The following is a 19,624-nucleotide window of genomic DNA, read 5'->3' as shown; positions in this document are numbered from 1 at the left end:
CCTGGATGGAAAGGGATTGGAGAGGCACTCCTTCCTTCTGAAAGTTGTGGGTGTCTTCTTTTTTCTAGGTTTTGGAAGAAAGGCACTCCCCAAAAAACTTCCCAGGTGTAGTTCAGGACCACCTACAGGCCAAAGACCTTTCCTAACAGGGTGTTGTGTTGTGGGGGTGGAGAGAGTCTAATGGATGGGAGGTGGGCTGGCCTCAGTGCCTGAGGCTGGTGCATCACGTGCCCCGTGTACCTACACACGTGTCACTCCAGATTCTGCAGAGCAGGAGAACCACAGAAAATAAAATGCTTACTATAAGCCCTATTATTTGAGAGGCTGGCTTTTAAATTCATTTCACTGCTGGCTGAAGAAGCCATGTGGATTTACATGGCTTAATGCTGTACACGAGCAGGCACACATCACACTCGGAATATGGAATAGAGCTCACTGAGTCAAAAACACAAGTTTAGACTTTGTTGGGTTGAATGCTATTCTCTGGCTTTCCTGGATGTAATTGTTGTTTGTAAGTGTTCTCAAACGCTTCAGAAAAAAAAAAAAAAAGAAAAAGAAAAAAAAAAAGAAAAAAGAAAACATTTTTATGCAGTGGGTTGTCTGCAAATGTTCATTTTGACAAGTTGCTGTCTGTTAGTGGTATTGGACTAGTCACACAGTGTATCTTATGTTCCCTAACTGGATGACAAGCTTGTAAAACAGAAGAATAGCAAGTGACAGATACTAGCATGATTTCTGGTTATTTTTTATCGCTCCTGATTTGATGGGCACTGGAAGCTGCATGAATACCTTGAACAGGATATTAGGAATGAAGAGGTTATTGGAAAATATGCCAGCAGTGGCTAACCTTGTCAGAAAATGAAAGGCTTGGTTATGAATCAGGTAGCTCCCCTTCGTATAATTAGTATTCAGTTGTTGGGCTGTACAAAGAAAGGGTTACAGGAAATAATGGATAGGACACAATAAGGTTTGATATGTGAAAGACTTGTCTAAAAACTCCTGGCACATTGTAGAAAAGGCTTCGCAGATGTTTCACACTTATTTTAAAACAGGAGAGGAAAAAGGGGAAATATCCTCAAAGCTCACAACAACAGCCTAGCAGCCCAGAGGCCAATAATCTTCTCACCCTCTCAAATGTTCTCCATACCACTCTGTTTCCAATCTAATGAATTTAACACAGTTTCAGGCTAGAACAACAATCACACAGAAGCATCTTGTTCTCAGGAACTTCTACCTAACGTGTACACAGCAAGCACCTGGTGGCCCAATTAATTCTTGCACAGAACTGCTGCAATTAACCATCTGATTACTGGATTACAGTTCAGTGCAAAACACCAGTCTAACAAACGTATGCCATCCGTCAACAAAACGAGTTATTTAAAATAACTATATGAGTACAAACAGCTCAGAATTTTAACTGCATTATTTTCTATTTCTAAATAAAAATGATTCTTAAAACTTTAATGTTTAGCTAAAAATGTCATAATTTGTTCCGAAGGAAAACTGTAATATGGGATATATGGCTTTGGTAGCATTCTTTAGCCACAAGAGAAGCCAAGAGATCAAGCAGGGTGTTTAGAATGTGGTAGGATATTTCTCTGCAGCATCATTCCTTGCAGTTGTTCCCTAGACTCGGTTCTCCTCTGCTCAGGAATTCATGTTGCAGCCCGCAGAATTCTGGACGGGGATTTTGAAGGTTAAACATGACCTTTAAGTCAATAGGAGAGCGTGTCCAGGTTGAGAAGAGCTACTTAAAAAGAAAATAAGCCTCCATAAGAGGCTTCAGAGCATGGCATCAGCAAAGAGCCATGTGAGCCGCTGGTTGGTAACAGTCTGTCCAAAAGGTACAATGTTGTGCACAAGCCCTTATTAGCTATGTGATAGTAATGAATTCAGCCTGCATTAGGGGATCAGAACAAGAAAACTATTACCATAGTTGAAAGGCAATGTCCTGTTATCCACACAGAATAGGAAGCATTCTTCCTATCATCCCTGCAAACAGGTTTCCTGGAATTTAGGCTTCATGCCTTTTGGTGGTTTGTGGGAGAAAAAGGCCAAGTCAGTACATCCACACATGTCAAAAAGGTATTCAGGTAAGTAAAGTTGTGACCAGAGTAGCAAAGACCTTTGAAGAACCTGAAGGTAGCTGAAGGGCAATACAAGGCATAGGAAAGGTAATGTAGATAAATGAAAGAAAATGCTTGTTGAAAGGAAAAATCAGCACATGGCACGCACTGCAGAGACCTAAATGAACCCACTGAGTCCATAAAGACCAGTGGGAATGATGCTAGCTTTAGGTAGAGGCCAAGTAAGCGGCACATAGATGAAGAGAGTCTCACATGTGTCTTCTGCCAGCCCCCAAACAAGCCTTGCTGAGTGTGGTGGGAGCCAAGATGAAGAAAGCACTGTGACCCCAGCATGAAGGCCACTGTCCCTCTGCTCAGTAGGTATCAGCAGTTTAGAAGGGACTTATGAGGCCCCGTTAAAGAGCAGGTGTCTCCTGTAAATGCTCTCAGTTTGACAAATGCTCCCGTAGCCAGCTCTCAGAGACGAACAGCAGCTTTCCAGCGCCAAACTCGAGTAGGCTGAGCAAAGCGAAGGGGTTCAAATTTGTACACAACTTGCGAACAGAAGTCCAACGCCGAGAAGAGGTTCCCCAAGGAACTATTTCAGCATCTGTACTATCGAGAGGCTCAAAACTCCTTAATCACTGTGCCAGCCACCCGGGTTTAAAGGCAGAATGACCCGTTTCTGACGGCAGGTAGCTGAGGCAGAATTCACCTAACCCCAGCCACCGAAAATCTGGGCAGCTGCCGTGTGCCAGCTGTCCCCGTCCCTGCCGTCCGCGGGCAGATAGGCACTCTCACGGGTGACTCACCACCTCCCCAGCGAGGTGTCTCGTGTGGGTGGGATGACTCAGCCTCGGGGTGGTCCTCTCCGCTGACGTTCACAGGATCCTGGATCATAGCATGAATTACATGCCTGCCTTTCAGACGGCTATGGGAAGCTAAGTGAATCCCTGTCTTACAAGACACGGCACTACTTTATCTGTTCTCTTCTCACTTACGACCTTGGACCTTCGGATAAATGTACAACCTTGCCTAGGGCTTAATGCGTTTGGCTAAGGCCTTTTGCATGCAGGAAGCTAAAACTGTAAAATGGTTTTCACAATTTTAAACAATTTGTGTTTCAATTATATTACGTGACTTGCCCATTCTTTCACGTGGTGGGGGTACCATAAAGACCAGTATGAACATAAGGTTCGGATTTTGGCAGGTGACCGCTTTGGCAGCACTACACTATCATGTTCTAACCAACAGTGCAGAACATTTTATCACTAACGTGGTAAAATAAATGGGACATTAAACACAGAACACGTTGACATCCTGTTCCGTGCTTGCCATATCCCTGTGAATCCGCAGCATCGTCCACAGGTGTGTTGAGGAGGGGCTAATCAGAAAGTCTGTAGTCCTATATAAGACCTGATTATGTAAAGACCAACACTAAATAAATTAGAATAGCTTAATAAGTAGCCATAACTTAAGGATTTTTTTTTCTCTTGATATTAGAACCAAGGGAAAAGTCCTTGCCTTAGGTCAGGTGCAAAGAGAAAAATAGTAACTATCTGGAACATGCACCAGTTCCTCAGTGTGCCAGCGCTGCTGTCGGGCAGATGTCTCCTTTCTGCCTTCAGACCGACTGAGCTGCCTGCACAGGACACAGAGAACAAAAAGCAGGACTCAGAAAGAGCATTAGGATTTCCTTTTGGGGAAATCCAAGGATCTGCCAGTGGGCCATCTGGGATGCCACCTCCACTCTCTGATCTCTGTTAACACATTTCTGGATCAAAAGTGTAAAGTCCTCTTGAAGGCAAAAAAAAAAAAAAAAAATTGGCTTCGTCTTTTATGGAGCCAGGCCACAAGGACAGGATCCAAAAGTGTTGCTTTGCTTCCAGATGCACTTTTGTTGATCACTTCCCTAAGGGGATAAACATCTTCCTGTCTGTCAGACTGTGGTTATGTTAAATGCTTTAAAACCATGTCTCATAATGAACACCACCGAGAGCATCAGCTCTGTGCAGCAGATGGCTGCAGAAACGAGTGCCCTGAGAAATCCAGAGGAGTGTCCTGAGCTGTGCTTTTACATCATCTGCCTTCAGCTGAAAAGGAAAGCCCGATGCATCATTTTGACACCGAGGGTGCTACACCTTCACCAGCACAATCCCCCAGCAGAGGTCTTGCTTTCTTGAGATTTAAAGTTCAGAATTGTGATTTCACTCCTTGCACATGGAGTAGCTATTTTACATCTGCAAGAATACCATTTGCACCTCTCATGACAAGCTTTTTTTGCTGGCACAGTTTGAAAGGACACCTTTCTGGGCATCTTGGAAGTCTAAAGGAGTGGAGAAAACTGCCTGTCTTTCAGTGGAAGAACACAAAATGAGCACTGTACTTCAAAACTGGTTAATAATGCTCATGAAGGGCTTGATTCCACCAATGTTAGTCATACTGAGTAGCTTCTTATTCTACAAGTAGCCTATTCATCTCAGTTAGATTAGTCACAGCACAAGGAGAGCAGAATTGGACTCTGAATAATTTCAATTAATTTTCTGCTGAAAAAAAAAAAGTATTAATTAATATTTCCCATTTCACCGGCATTTGGCAAATATGTTTTAACTATGCATAAATATTACTCATTTTGTACATTTTCTTCCCATAAAACATATCTTGATGGTTTGTCAAGTTCCACTTAGCTTTTTAATACACTTTTTGTCTAGGCATAATTCACTGCATAAACTGAACAGAAGTGTCAGCCCGGAGCAGGCATAGCTTTACTCTGCCATTGGGGGTTGGAATTAGGTGATTTTAAGGTCCCTTCCAACCCAAACCATTCTATGATTTTATGATTCTACTATAGTTTAGAGTACTTGCAATTAGGGCCTCATTTCTCATGTACAGAATTAGGAGAATTACTTGACCATTCTAATGATACTACTAACATTTATTTGTATGAGTTAGACTCACAGAATCACAGAATGGTTTGGGTTGGAAGGGACCCTAAAGCCCACCCAGTTCCAGCCCCCTGCCATGGGCAGGGACACCTCCCACCAGCCCAGGCTGCCCAAAGCCCCATCCAGCCTGGCCTTGAGCACCTCCAGGGATGGGGCATCCACAGCTTCTCTGGGCAGCCTGTGCCAGGGCCTCACCACCCTCTGAGTGAAGAATTTCTTCCTTGTGTCTAATCTAAAACTACCCTCTTTCAGTCTCAAGCCATTCCCCCTTGCCCTATCCCTACACCCCCTGACAAAGAGTCCCTCCCCAGCTTCCCTGTAGGCCCCCTTTAGGCACTGGAAGGCCGCTGTAAGGTCTGCCCGGGGCCTTCTCTTCTCCAGGCTGAACAACCCCAGCTCCCTCAGCCTGTCAAGGGGGAAGATGTCCCCTTCCAGTAAATATGGTGTTGGTAAATACATTGCAGAGCATCAATACACGTGTATTTCTACATACAGGTGAGGGGGATGTTGTGAAGAGTCTAAAGTGTATCTCATGTCACTAGGACCGGAGGTAATGACTTTGCTTCAACAGCTAACTGAAGGAAGAACCTGTACCTCTGGTAGAGGTGCTGCAGCTAGATGAAGTCCTTCGGTCAGGGGGTAGAAGGGCAGTGGGCACTGGCCCCCAAAATCAAGGTCAGAGGTTGCTCCTGAGTTCAGCCCTGCTGGTCCCATGTGCTAGAGAGGAGTTTCTAAGGGCTCCGTTTCTCTGTCAGTACTGATCATAACCAAGGGTGTAACCAGCTCGGTGAAAGGTTCAGCGTAAGCTTCTGAAGGGAAATGGGGGGACATTCATCTACCACCATCAACACCAGAAGAAATTGAAGAGGCCAGGGCACCCAGGCGAGCTTTGGGATTGAGCTCCAGCCTGACCGAAACATTCCTGAACTATTTCTAAAGACAGTTGTTGTGGGACTTGATACCTCGGGGAAGGGGAAGGCACACTTTGCCTGATCTGCTGGGTGAATGCCAGTACTTGCTGGCAGTTAGACAGGTTTCTGTCACAAGTTATCTTTAGCTGATGAAAATTTCTGGCTAGCCTCTAAGGGAGGCTTCTGCAAGAGCCTCTGGAAACATCTGAACAACATGTTCCATCGGCTGACCCCTGTATCCACAGTGGTTTTAGGTGGCATTTGAAGAGGTCCAACTCTGTGCTCACGCCTAAGAGCTTGTCCTTAACATGCTACAAGCGAGCTATAAAGGTTAGGGGAAAATCTGAAAAAGGGAGCATCTGCATCTGGTTTCACTGGATGCTTAGACATTTCTCTGTTTTACTTCTCCTGTGGAAGTGATACCTGCCAGAAGTTTCACTCTGTTCACCCTTACACAATTTGCCAGTTCTGCTCCCTGTGTAACTGCTCAGTCATTCCACATTCACACATGCACAGTCATTCCCTCCCATACAAGAAGCTGCTCCCTCTGGGTCTACATGAAAATTAAGGAAGAAGATCAAAAACAACAAAGCAGACAGATGCCTCACTTCCATTAATTTCTCCGGGTATTAGGGTATGTTAGAGACCAGGACCTTAGTCATTCTGAACAGAGTCAGCAAGAGGAAAAGTGTTACAAATGCAAAAGAGGTGCATTTGTTTCATGATGCTGCACTGCATTATACAGATGACTTTACAAAAGCATGTCTTTTGGGAAAACAATGTTTGTCAGCATCCTTGAATACAGAAAATTTAAAATCCGTAAGCACGGAAGCTAAAGAGATGCTCAGACCTCTTCAGCCAGTCATCCAGGATGCGGTATTAATTTACTGCTCTACCAAAGCCTGAAATGCCATCCTTAATAGATAGGGAGTGATTTGCTAAAATTGGTGTTATTTGTCTCTGGGATTTATAGGGATAACGTCAAGATGAGATAGAATTAATACTTTATCCTATCATATCTCTTTTCTCTCTGAGCATTGGAAACACTTCACAAATAACTGTGATCCCTCACTGCATGGTGCACTACCGTCTCACAGGGATGGATGGAGGACCACTGTTGCTCTCCACCTTAGCAAAATGCAATAGAGAAGAAACAAGAACAACCCTTCCTATGATTACTTTGCTTCAGGAAAATTTATTTTAGAGCATTCCCCGTAAAATAATTAAAAATAAATGTTGCACAAAGACACTATCTTTCCTTATCGTAGAAACGATCTTCCCATGGGACCAATAATGGCACACTACAGCAGCAATACTGCCTTCTATAATCTCAAAAGCTGCATTTTCTAGTTGCTGACACTGAACAGCTGGTCTGATTTGTTTCTCGTAACAAAGACAGTATAAATTAAGTTGCCATGTGAATCGAGAATGAATCCCCCACACAAAAGATATGCAATACCTTTTATTTAGCTTTGAGCACTAGAAGTGTTCACAACACTGAAACCTACCGGTGAGGGAAAGACACATATTGTGCCACACCTTTGAAGAGCAAAGACGTTCCTTTAGGCTTTGATTTTCGGAAGGGGTGAATCCATATAAAATATATACATAAAATATATTTCTACTTTTATAGCTTTAAAGAAGATATCTACAGTATAGCTGCATTTTTCTTCATCTGTTTAGGTTTTCTACCCTATTTGGTTTTGACACAGATGCAAGGGTTAATGAATATCCAGTTAGCTGATGTATCCTAGGGAGCTGCATTTTATTTTAGTGACAGAACCTCAACAGATATCTCACTCACCTGTGAGCACACAGGTTCAAGACCGAAGATTTCTATATTCACTCTTACAAGTACCACCTTGAAAAGACCTTGGTTTTGGCGGTGATTAGATGGCATTTCTGAATGACCCAGTTCCCTCCTGAGGGATGATTCCTGAAATCACTTAATCCAAAAGCAGTGATCCTTACATCTTCAAAGCCACTTCGAAAAGAATACCACATTCAACATTGTGTTTATCTGGCCAGCTTTTCTTTGCCAGCTCAGAAATACCATACATTCAAGAGAAAGTTCATTTCTGGCATATCCAATCAAATAAGGGTTATGTGCCTGTTATGTGTGAAAAAACATCAAATAGCTTCAAAAAGTCCTGCCACCACTTTGTTCTTTGCCCATGTTTTGCTTTAGAAATATTGTCCTTTGCCCACCAGCAAGGGGAGGCAACAGGGGATCTCACAACGAGGACAAATGCAGCCTGGTTGGACCGCCTTCTCCTTTCTCTCCTTTGAGCAAAATCCTCTCTGAACCCATAGGAGGACAAGCCCTTTTCCTCAGATGCTTTGAACATATCCCTGCATCGTTTCCTCTTCTGGAACAGTGCCATCAAATTTCCCTTTCTGACTTCTTGGAAGAGCTTTCCCAGTGTGCAGCCCCCAGTGAGGGTTGTGCTGGCGGGTGTATTTTGGGGGAAACCACACGAAAATGGTCTTGCCCACAGCCATAACCTTCTGCACAGGTGCCCCAGAACCCTGCAGGGTCCCAGGGAGCTTTCACAGTGGTGAAAACGCTCCCTAAATCCTGCTTATCTAGCAAGATTTGCAGAGAAGGAGCCCTCTGCCCCCTCATCTTGCACAGACGGTCTGACTCACTGGACTCAGGATTCCCATCTGGATGTCTCTGAGAGATGGGTCCAAGCCAAGGAGTTTGTCTATTCTTAGACCTATCTGTTATAAAGATAGTTTTCCCCATAAAGATCTACTTTCTTTCAGCCATCTCCGAGAACACCTGTCTCCAGGCGAAACACAGCAGCCGTAGCAGTGTGAATCCTGTTCCCTGCTCATTTTAATGAGGTGTTAATATCAGAGGCTGCTAGAGATTATATAAGTGCTAACATTGCTAAGCAAAACTGCGAAAGAAACAAAAATAAACGGAAGTCAAATAATGTGAACCCTGTCACCGTGCAGTGCCAGCTGCAGGGATGAGGACTGCACTTTGAGGCAGAAAAGTGTTCCTGTGCCTCCCGTGCCCCAGAAGTGACACCACCTGCTTGCCAGATTTTCCAACCAGCGCCTTTCCACTTTCTCCCATGTTGCCTGAGGACATGGCACGTCCTGGTTGACGTGATCCATAAAGCTATGCTGCTCTCCCCTTCCCTGCACCCCTCCTGCTTCTGCACTCCTAATTCCTGCAGGAGATGGGCACCTGGCAGCAGAGAAGCAGCAAAGAGGGAAGCCAGAGGGGGCAGTGTATATTAAAAAACAACCACACCGCCTCTTAAGCGGTCTGGAAGAAGATTGTGCAATATCTGGCTTGTGCACCCATGTGATCTTGTCACTGCGAGCCAGGGTTTTCAGAGGGAACTGAAAGGAGAGAAACACCCACTAAATTCTGCTTCAGATCATCTGAAAAGCTCAGCTGTTTTCCTTCAGCCTCTTCTCTTCATATTTTACATTTGCTTACCATGGTATTTCTCCTTGGGAGCTCATGGGAGGCCAGGCTCATCGCCAGGTCTGTTTGTACACAGTCCCAGGATAGGTTTGGGTTGCTAAGCCAGCTTCCCTGTGCCCTGCATCTTGGAGCAGTGGTCTTTCAGCAAAAGGCTGGTGTGGCCAGGCAGGGTTAAGCAAGCACGGGGTGGGATGGCCAGCTGCCACCCTAACAGGGCTGGGTCTGCAGGAGGACCTTGAGAGGCGATGTTCTGCAGCTGCATGGGGTGCACAAGGTACGGAGATCAAAAGGCCTGGAGAGAAAGAGGAAGGAGAAATCTTCCTCACTAAATAGCTAAGACAAAGTAAAAACAAAAGTCTGTAAAAACGAGGGAAACCATAGCAAAAGATACCGGAGTGTTGGGTGGTTCCTGTGCTGCTCTTATGGCTAAGAACATTCAGGTTCGTTGAGTTTCTGGTCTCTTGGATCACCGTGACAAATACCTGAGCCTTTTCCTTTCCCACAGATATGCCTTGCAGCTTACTACACCTCCAGACGGGACCTCTGGTTGCAGCACTATGTGTCAGCCAGGATTATCCTATGGGGCTGATCACATCTGCCACCCACACACGCTTCCTGTGGAAACTATGGTCAGTCAAGGATGCAGAGACACAACAGTAACACAGGGAGCAGGAGGCTGGGGTGTTGGGACAGCAGCTCCAAAGCGAAGTGCTGGATTCCTCTGTAGTCACTGGAGAAAAATCAGCACTTCTAGAACCTGATTCTTCTTGTCCTCGTGCAGATGTCTCCAGGAGATCAGGTAAAACTGCTTTTAAGTGCCTGCTTCTCTCTGACTACAGAGGGAGCCCAGCTGACTAACTGAGAGAAAAGAGACATGGTAAGCACTGAAGTAGGGTGAAATTAATCCCATTGCATCTTTAGAGATCAGGGCAATTTCATACAGGGGCTTTAGAGAGGGCATTTCTATATGGAGACAATTGTATGTGAGACACTTGTGGGTGTAACTTTATACCAATGTGCATGAGAAAGTATCATCCTTAATATGATGCGAACAGTGCCCTTAATCCTACAATCAGATAGCTGTAACACCATATCCTTTTAGTACTCAAATCTGGGTGAAAACATCAGATTTCCCTTCAACAGTAACCAAGATAATGCCCAAGACTAGTCTGGGAGGAGGCTGACCCCAGCGCTGCAGAGCCCCACATTGTCAGAGCATGTGACACTGGGCCCCATCTAGAAGTCACGCGTGTGCCACAATTTCTTTCCTCCTTTCTAGCACAAACTGCCCTTGATTAGTCATCGACCTGGTTTAGAAGTTGCACTGCTACCACACAAGCTGCAGGTGAGTATTTAAATATAATAGGCTGCGATCATTTTAAAACTGGCCTAGATCTAAGCCCGCAGGGGGCTATAACTAATTTGATGGAAGCTGTAGCTTCTAAATAGAACTACCTGGGACCTCTCCAGAGTTGGGCTGTGGGCTTCGCTGTTCCAGCACCAAGCCTCAGCTGAGCTCCCCTAACCGCCCTGCAGCCCTTCACGACAAACCAAGGCCAATCTGGCTATAGCAGGGCTGAGTTTCCTGATGGGCATCCTTCCCCAAGGGAACTAGGAAGCTCATAATGGAAGGAGGGAATTATGGTTTTGACTCCAACACCATTGAAAGGCTGCCTTTTTGTACAGTTTTGAGTCAAAACCATATGCAGCTCCACGGTTTTGGCTGTGTTTTGCTTTCTTGTTTTTTTTTCCAGCTAACTTCAATAGTCACTGATCCAAAAGGTAGGAGTAAGTAAAGTCACCATATGTTTTAAACCCTCCATACTGGAATACCTTCTACAATATGCAAGTCCTGTTTTTAATGTCATAAGTCCTTCCCACCTGATCTTTTCAATTCTTCAGCTTTGACTAAGTACATCTGCAAACTCAGGACTAAATATCTGCCTTTTATCAGCAAGCACAACACTGACAGACAAATAAGTATGTATATCTGTAGTGAGTTTGTTCGCATTAGTAGATACTGCTTCCTTGCATTAGCTGGTATACCCGTAGCCTCTAGACCAGGAAATTACAGGTGCTGGCTCTGTATAAATATTGAACAAAATGTTGGCTGATGATGGATGGCACTTAGGTGCTACTTACCTGAAAGTGTCACCCTTCAGATGGTACCACAGCTGAGACTCCCTTGCCCATTCCTGATGTCTGCTGAAGTGGAAATCAGCCATTGCCCCAGGCTCTTTTTCAGATTCCATCTCCTTCAAAATTTCTCTCTTCTCTCTCCAAAAATGATTCTAATAGAAGCTTTGAGTGAGACTGCTATACTGATGTATTTGCCTTCAAAATTACTTTGCCGTTTCTGTATCATAGTGTAAATGCTATGAAACCATGATAAAAGGAACAGTACAGCAAGTGCTAGTAGTAGTGATTTCTAGGATCATCTTTATTCACCACAGACAATCATATGACATTCACTCTGAATCCAGTGCTACACTACTGAATAAATATTCAAGTGTAGGTGAGGGTCACCTGTAAAAATGTAATAGATATCAGGTGCAACTTATTTGCTAATTATCTTTCTTGCATCAAATCAAAGCAAATGTTTCTAAAATCTTATTTTTTTTATTTTATGCCGCCTCCACACCACCACAATCAGTATTGCTAAGTCTGCAATATTCGTCATGAACTCCACATTCCCCTAGATCCCAGTCATTAGGACTGTATCATGCCCCTTCTTGTCTGGGGGGTAGGAGTAATGCTCAAATCGTGAACAAGCAGAGTCTTTCCCCCAGGATTGGAGAGCAGGAGGGATGTGGCTTGCTCTGCATGCAGACAGGGTTAATTTTTCCTTCTTCCTGCATTCTTTCGCACAGCCATCCCAAGGGAAGTGTCATATTACCTCACCTCTCATTCCTAGGTTTCTAAGTTGGACCTGGATTTGAATTTCCCTGGCATTAGAGGAGTTGCATTCAGTGTTCTGGTTTGGATCCATCTTAAAATGGTAGGTGGGACATTAACTTAAAGGGAGTTTGATTTGCTTATTCCAGATCCAGCCCATCTCACTTTGGACAAATCCTGGTGTCTAGTCTCCCCCTTTTTGTGCAGCTGTGGAAGATACTGGGACAAATCACCGCTTTAAAGAGGAAATAAAGTATTCCCTTCCCATGGGAGAATTTCTGAAGAGAGAAAGACAGGGTAGTTAGCACTGCAGCCTTGTCCTGGCTTGTCTACACATGAAAGTTATTCCAGAATAAGCTAGGGGTTGAATGTAAAGCAGGATAGGCATTCCACAACTGCTGCGTGTTGCTGAGATCTCAGCAGAAGCCAAGGGTCAAGGTAGCTGCATGCCGATTCATTGGGACTGCCCTATGTCTTCTTTAGCTACGTCCAACAGAAAGAAACAGGCAAGGATTTTTGAGGACTTTTATGCAGGATAATAGACACAAAAGCAGAAGTAAACTATTTCAGACTACTCAGAATTAATTAAATACTTCTTATTTTCCTGATTTCATAAAACCAAAGCAATGAAATGTTTCCAGGACTTCTTTCCTTCCTGTCCTTGGTTCAGAATAGGATGAGACAAAAAAGGAGAAGAAAAGGCAACTTCCAACCATTTCATTCCTCCCTGGATCTCGCACCAAAAACATAGCTCCGTTTTCCCTCCTCCACCCCACTCCTCTCTGCTGTCTGCTGCAGGGCATGGGTTGGGCAGCTGCGCTGATACAAACCCCACCTCACTGGCAATGGCTCCCTGCCTTTTTCCAGTGCCACGTATGCCCTTTGCAGCAGTGGGCATTGGATCTTTTTGGAAAATACTGGTAGCAGTTAGACTGTCTGGACTGTGAGACCCTCACTAGCATATCTAGTCCAATGATGATAAAACTCAACTCTTTATCAGGCCCTTGGTTGCTTACTTTGGCTAAAACTCTCCTGTGTTAATGTCACTGTTCTGCATGGCATGGAAGCATCACGTGGAAGTGGCACCTGCTGGCATCATTAAACCAAAGCCGAAGGGGCAGAATGGGCCTTAGGTGCTGGGACCTTGAGGGGAAGAGCAGGTGTGTTCTTTATGGCCTCTGCATATTCCTGCTGTGCAGGAATCCAGCCTACCCACAGTAACGTGATGGATGTCATATGGGTGGGTGGCTGCCACCATTTGGATTTGCCACTGCCTCTTGCTCGAGCGCTGTGGTTTTCCCTGGTTACCTCCTGCCCAGAACTTGCTAGGAAATTCCATGTACTTCCACAGGGAGAGGGCAACACTGGTAATACCTCACGGGACAGGTGAAAGGAGGAGGAACACGTCTCTCTGGTGCTTAAACTGATTTTCTTTGTGTGCCTGACAGCATTCTGAAAACAGCTGGTTTTACCCTAGGTAACTCCTATGGCGAGTTACAAAGGACAGGTCCTCATACAGGCCGAGGCAGCTGCTTGGTGCCCTTCTCCTCCCAGAACCAGGACAGCCTGCCGCTCCCCCTTCTCCTCCTTCCCCTCCACGTCACCACTCTGGTTGCGGGTCCAGCCCGCCATGTCCTGGCGCCCACCAGCCGTGCCAACCCTCACACTGCCCTAAGATGGCGGCGGGGCCCTGTCCTTGCCGAGGACTGGGGAAGCTTCTGGCAGCTGAGGAGACCACAACAGCAGCCAGAGCTGACAGCACCCCACCAGGCCTCACTCTTCCTGGCTGGCATTGTACTTCACAGCTCAGGTTGCCAATTAACCCAATTAATCAACACCCTACTGAGGTGCTAATTAGGGCTCCCCAAGCCCTCCCCTGATAGCATGCTCTCCATTCCTGGGGGTGTCCCTGTGAGGGCACTGATGTTTCCAGGCCGGTGTGGGTGAAAACCTTTGGTTTTGCCCAACTTCACAAATTACTGACTTTTGGCATTCACCTAATAAATAAAGATCCATGAGGTCTGTGGCTGCTCTGAACTGAGAGCTTTTTTTTACTGCTCCTGCTGAAATGGAAAGTCAGTAAAGAAACAAAATGTGGGACCTGGGCATAATGGCAAAAGGCATTGTGCTTTACTTGGGGAGATAAAATGATTTTTACAAAATTAAATGTAGGTAAAACTTGAAAGGTTTTTTTTTTTTGATGTGAAAAAAACTGAAGTTTCACTTTGAATGTGTTGGAATACAGTATTTTCAGAAAGGTGAGACTAATACAATCCAATGCATTCAGCATAGATTTAAATTGGTTTTTATCATCCTCACCCTGGCACCCACAACTTAGTGGACTCCAGACTCCCCAGTTGGCTCAAGTAGACACATTCTATGCCTCCAAATTTAGGAAATAGGAAATTAGGAAATATTCCCCTGGATGTACTGCTTTGTCTTCCTTAGAATGTGATCAGAGGCTAATGAACAAATACTACTTTAGCAGTGGTTCTGACACTTTCTGTTTTTCTGAGAAGATGTAGTCCTAGGTTATGTCTTTATTGTGAAAAAATATATATATTTAATATAGACATAAAATTCAAGTTGAGACAGGCTTTCCTGCTGTTCTGCCACAAAGTGACTAATGAAGCAGGGCTTGGGTTCAATTTTTAGAGGGCCTTTGCAGAAAAGCACTTAAACATTATTTTGAGCTTCCGTGGTGAAATCTGGGAAATTGCATTGTATTACTTGGGCCTCACTGAGTGAAATATCTCCAATAATGAGCAATAAAGTAAAAAATGTATTCAAACAGACATAACATCTTGGAGGGGGATGAAAGAAAAGCACAATAAATCACATCAATTTGGTAAATCTGAACAACAAACACTCCCCAACACCTTTCACTCAGTATGCTGGCAGTTGTCCTGATATGTTCTTCTTGCTGGGAGTGCTCTCTGCAGCAAGCAGCTCCTACTCTCTCCTCTCCCTGCTTTCCTAAGTACTTTCCCCCAGCTCACAGGAATGCAGCCATTGAATATGCTGATGTCTTACTCCTGTTTTCTGCAGGAAAAATATATTTTTTTAGTCAAACGCATCAATTCAGTAGAGGTAAAGCTTCAAAAACAGACATACGCACAGTGCTCCAGTGAAGAGTTACCATCTGCCTTCCCTTCTCCTCCTCCTCCTCACAGGAAGGAAGAAAGAAATTTCGCAGGGGTTTAGCTCTTCATTACCTGCTTGCTCTGACATTCATTCCCTGCAGGAATTTTCTTGCTACCCAGGCAGGATGAACACCCACAAAAATTGGCAAGGAGATGACTTTTAACTCATTTTCAAAAGCTGGCTCTATTTCAAGTAGACAGTGTCTCTCTTGTATCAAACCAGGAAGAATTTGGTTTTGCTTTTCTCTGAAAAATAGAAAAGGCAAGTAGCTATCCTACTAGTTGCCTTGAATACTAACAGAGAAATATGATGTTTCAAGAATCAAAAGGAAGACGATTTTACCTGTCAAAACCTGAGGATGAAGCTCAGTGTTCTCCTGATAACATCTTTTAGCTGAGCATCCTGAAAACCTAAGGCAGAGTTTGCTTTCTGCATAGTCTGCTCCCCTGCCACTTCTCTAGAGCCAGAGGCACTATTGCCTACAGCAGGGAACACTCAAATGTCAAATTCAGAGCTCGGCCATTGTGCCAGGAGAGAGCTGTTATTGCTACACCAGTCATTAGCATGCAGTGTTACACATACGAATGGTGTTTGTATGCTGGAAAACGTTGAGTCGTGGTGCAGAAGCAAAAAAAGTAATTTTGCTGGGATAGTTTTTTAGATTGAGAAAAGTTAGACCAGCTGCCTCAGCCAAAATAAAATAAATAAATAAATAAATAAATAAATAAATAAAACAACGACACCTTCTTTAGCCAATGTACCTTGAGTAAAGGAATTCAATCTCTTGGCAGAACTGTAACAAGCAATACAAGCAGGTTGACAAGGCTTGGGATAGACTTGACAGATGTCTGAGAGAAGAGAAACAGCCGGAAAGAAAGAACTCTTGTAGAAGTGTGCCTACAGAGTTACTCAGCATAGGAAAATACATGTATTCTCCATATTAATCTCAACAAGTTTTAATTTATCTCAGTTTGGACACCAGCAAAAGCGTTATCCCTATCAGGCACAGACTTGGAAAGGTGATTTCTGGACTTTGAGTTATAACTCAGCAGATGTGAATTTCTAAGGGCAATGAGGTTCTGTGTTGGCATGTAGGAAGTGGTGTATTTTAGAGAAACCAACCCAGCTCTGCTTGAACCACAAGGAAAAAGACAAGCTTGCTGTACAGTTCATATGTTGCAGATAGGGAATTTGTTTCTTTTGTATGGCCCCTGTTGCAAGCTCAGCAAGCAAAGCACTGTGAGGAACTAGCACCCAACAGAATTACATGACCGAGGCTTTTATTGCTTACTGGAAGTTTTCCACAGCCTGAAGGAACAGTTGCAGTCTATTGCATCAATAAGAGTGCAATTTACATTGGAAAGTAAGAATACAATGTTTATTCTGGGAAATTATTGACATAGCTTGATGCCACTTACTACCTTGAAGGTGAAGAGCAATATCACTACCTCGTAGTCATTAGCAATAATTAGGAACAGCTCATCAACCTTAATACCTCCTGTGGCAGACAGGGAAACTATGTCTGTAATCTCTACTGTTTACAAGTGTAGAAAGCAAATAAAGTCCTGAATATTGGCAACAGTGGGATGGATGAAACTCTTATGTTGCCACAAACGTATGCTTTCCAATGCAGTACAGGAGTCAGTTACCTTCCACCACTTTGTCTTGATGAAGATTTCTTATAGGCCACACATGAGATTCTTACCTACCTTGGAAAATTATGTGCATCTTGCTAATCTTCACTTCAGGTTCAAGATGGATTCAAAAGTGGCTTCTCACTACTCCTGGTCTGGACATGGTCTAGCAGTGAGAAAAGACTTCTTTGCTTTCACTCACATATAATGAAGGGTCTGACCCAAACTCCAGATCCAGACATTGTAAAAAATTGCATTTTGATGGCAGTTGAGAATCCGTCTAAACCGCAGAATTTGTGCTAATAGCTATACACACAAATTCCCTGCTGGCTGGAGAAACATTTTATGCTAGCAAACGGAGACCTGTTGCTGATACAGTTAAACCATCTTTCTGAGAAATGGAAGCTATCTAACCAAAAGGCTCTTTTGCTTGTATATGTGGTGTCTGACTTGGCTGTGGGTTCCAGGAGGGGTGCCGGCAAATCCATGTCAGTGAGAATACTGATTGTTTTTCCTACTCCTGAGCCAGCGGGGCTCTGCCAGGAAAACGTGGTATTCAGGGCCTGCCTGTCATGACTCCAGTCCACTTCCACTTCCCTCTGTGCATGCTTTACAATGAATGATGTGCGATATCTCACTTCAGGCAACTTACCAAGACTTCCCCCCAGATCGCTCTAGCTGCTGAGAAAACCAGTATCCCTCAAATTAGACACCTACTTTAAAGAACAGTGTGCCTCAGTAACAGACATGATAAATGCTATGAGTAATGACAGATCCATGTGTTAGCAGTACCCTCTATCAGCCACCTACTGGCTCATTTCTTCTTTTGAAAGAGGCTTTTCTCCTCTGGTTATGTATGAAATGTATATTTCTTTTGTGAAGGTGGATGTCTCTGCAGAAGCAACGGGAGCAGGAGGCAGAAGCTCCTGAGTCCTGACTGCAGCTGTGAAACAGGCTTGGCATTGATCATCAGGTTCCTTGCCTCAGTTTCCCCACTCGCCGTTTGAATGATGTCTGTGTTGCAATCATGCTGCAAGGCGTAGCCAATATTTGCGCAGCGGTGCTTTGGAGGTGCCACGCATCAGATCATCCCAGGAGATACCACTATCATCAGTATATCAATTGTATCTACGCAGGGAACAAAATCAGGCACAGATGCTAGCATAATGGTATGTATTTTGGTACAAAATGAAATAAAAATCTTGCCTTCTGTCCTCGGATTTCTTGTCAAACATTCATTGCTTCACATGCTGAAACAGTTAGGAATACAAAGCGTATTTCTATCCTACTTTATTTTATTCTTTGAACAGAACTCCACATAAAAAAGTGAAGAACCATGATTGAATCTTAATACAAAAAAAGGGCTTAAGTTACATTCTCCTGGGATCATCTGTAGCAAAGCATAATAAGTTTCTCAATATCTGACCTAATTATATCTGTCCTTCTAAGTTTTGTTTCCCATAAGAGCTAAATGTCTATGGTTAAAAATAACATTTGAAACTCCTCCAAGTTCCAACAGAACTTTTTCAGCCTCTCTCAAATTTAATATCTATTTTTAATTTGTTTTAATTTTTCACCCAACTTTAAAAGTTACGATTTTGAGACTGGCATTCTGTTCTGTTATCCAGCTCCTAAAAATGTTTTGGTTAGATAAACTCAAGAGCTGGGAAAAAAATAAATAAATTATATTACATGTGTTTATTTCATCGTGTTGGAGAAATACCGCCACTATTGGAGCACGTGACACTGAGACCTGGGGAAGGAAGGATGGCTCTGTGGTTGAAAAGAGATTGGCTCTGCTACGAGTATGTCTTCTGGGTCACATTGATGTCTCTGCCAGACGGTGCCGGGTGATTCTGCAATGGCTGTTGGCATTTTTTGCCCCCTCTGCTAGCAGTCACTGCCCCAGAGCGAGAATGACTGAAGGTAATAAAAGTCCAAGTTCCTGTGACCCACCTGTCCTGTGCAGAGCTCCCCATATCCATGCTGGCAAACCGTGCTAATACTGGGATGGCAGGATCCTTCATACACCTCTCCTTCTGCTGGCCCTGTTATTAGGGGGTTGGCAGAGGGCTGGCACAGACCTGAGGCTGGGAACACCTGGTGTCTCGAGCCACCCCGTGGGATTTTCAGAGATCCCAGTGGCCGCTGAGAGCCTTTGTGCCTCTGTGTCCCAGCCGTAACCCACAGACAGCAGCACTTGCCCTGCTGACCAGGCACTGCGAGGCTCAAGTCCTAACGTTAGCCAAGGGCGATGAAATGAGGTATAACATGTTTAAGAAATTCAAGGGATTATTATAACCAGTCACGCTCCGTTCCCAGCGAGGTTGACAATAAATAACATTTATACAGCGCGCTTCATTGTGAAGAGGCCAGGAAGGAAGGGAGCCTGCAAGCAGAGATCCACGCGGGATTTTGGAGTGGGAGATTCAAGCTCAGCCTTCCCTGTTAAAAGCCTTTTTTGGCTTGCAAGGATGTGGAAGGAAGGATCTGGAGATCAGACCGAGTGCTGTAGGAGCCCTGCATCCATCTCTCTGGGCTGGCCATAAAGCCGCACCCCGGGGCTGTGTAAATGGCACTG

The 19,624-nt window shown here is 44.3% G+C and overlaps 2 long non-coding RNA genes across 2 annotated transcripts; one reads left to right on the top strand and one right to left on the bottom strand.

Moving 5' to 3' along the window:
* Positions 1-3,139: 3,139 nt before the first annotated feature.
* LOC308191130 lies at positions 3,140-12,263 on the bottom strand. Its single transcript, XR_013947732.1, has 3 exons — positions 11,513-12,263; positions 9,383-9,662; positions 3,140-4,609 (listed from the first exon to the last, which is right to left on the bottom strand). It is a non-coding gene; the product is annotated as an uncharacterized lncRNA (long non-coding RNA).
* Positions 9,610-19,212, top strand: LOC308191132. Its single transcript, XR_013947735.1, has 5 exons — positions 9,610-9,644; positions 9,876-10,169; positions 10,650-10,715; positions 12,285-12,368; positions 17,926-19,212. It is a non-coding gene; the product is annotated as an uncharacterized lncRNA (long non-coding RNA).
* Positions 19,213-19,624: the final 412 nt, after the last annotated feature.

The sequence above is a fragment of the Anser brachyrhynchus genome (genome assembly GCF_964034855.1).
Source record: "Anser brachyrhynchus genome assembly, chromosome: 2".
NCBI classification, from domain to species: domain Eukaryota; kingdom Metazoa; phylum Chordata; class Aves; order Anseriformes; family Anatidae; genus Anser; species Anser brachyrhynchus.
Note: the sequence above shows the minus strand (reverse complement) of the source record. Positions and strands in the feature narration are given on the sequence as shown.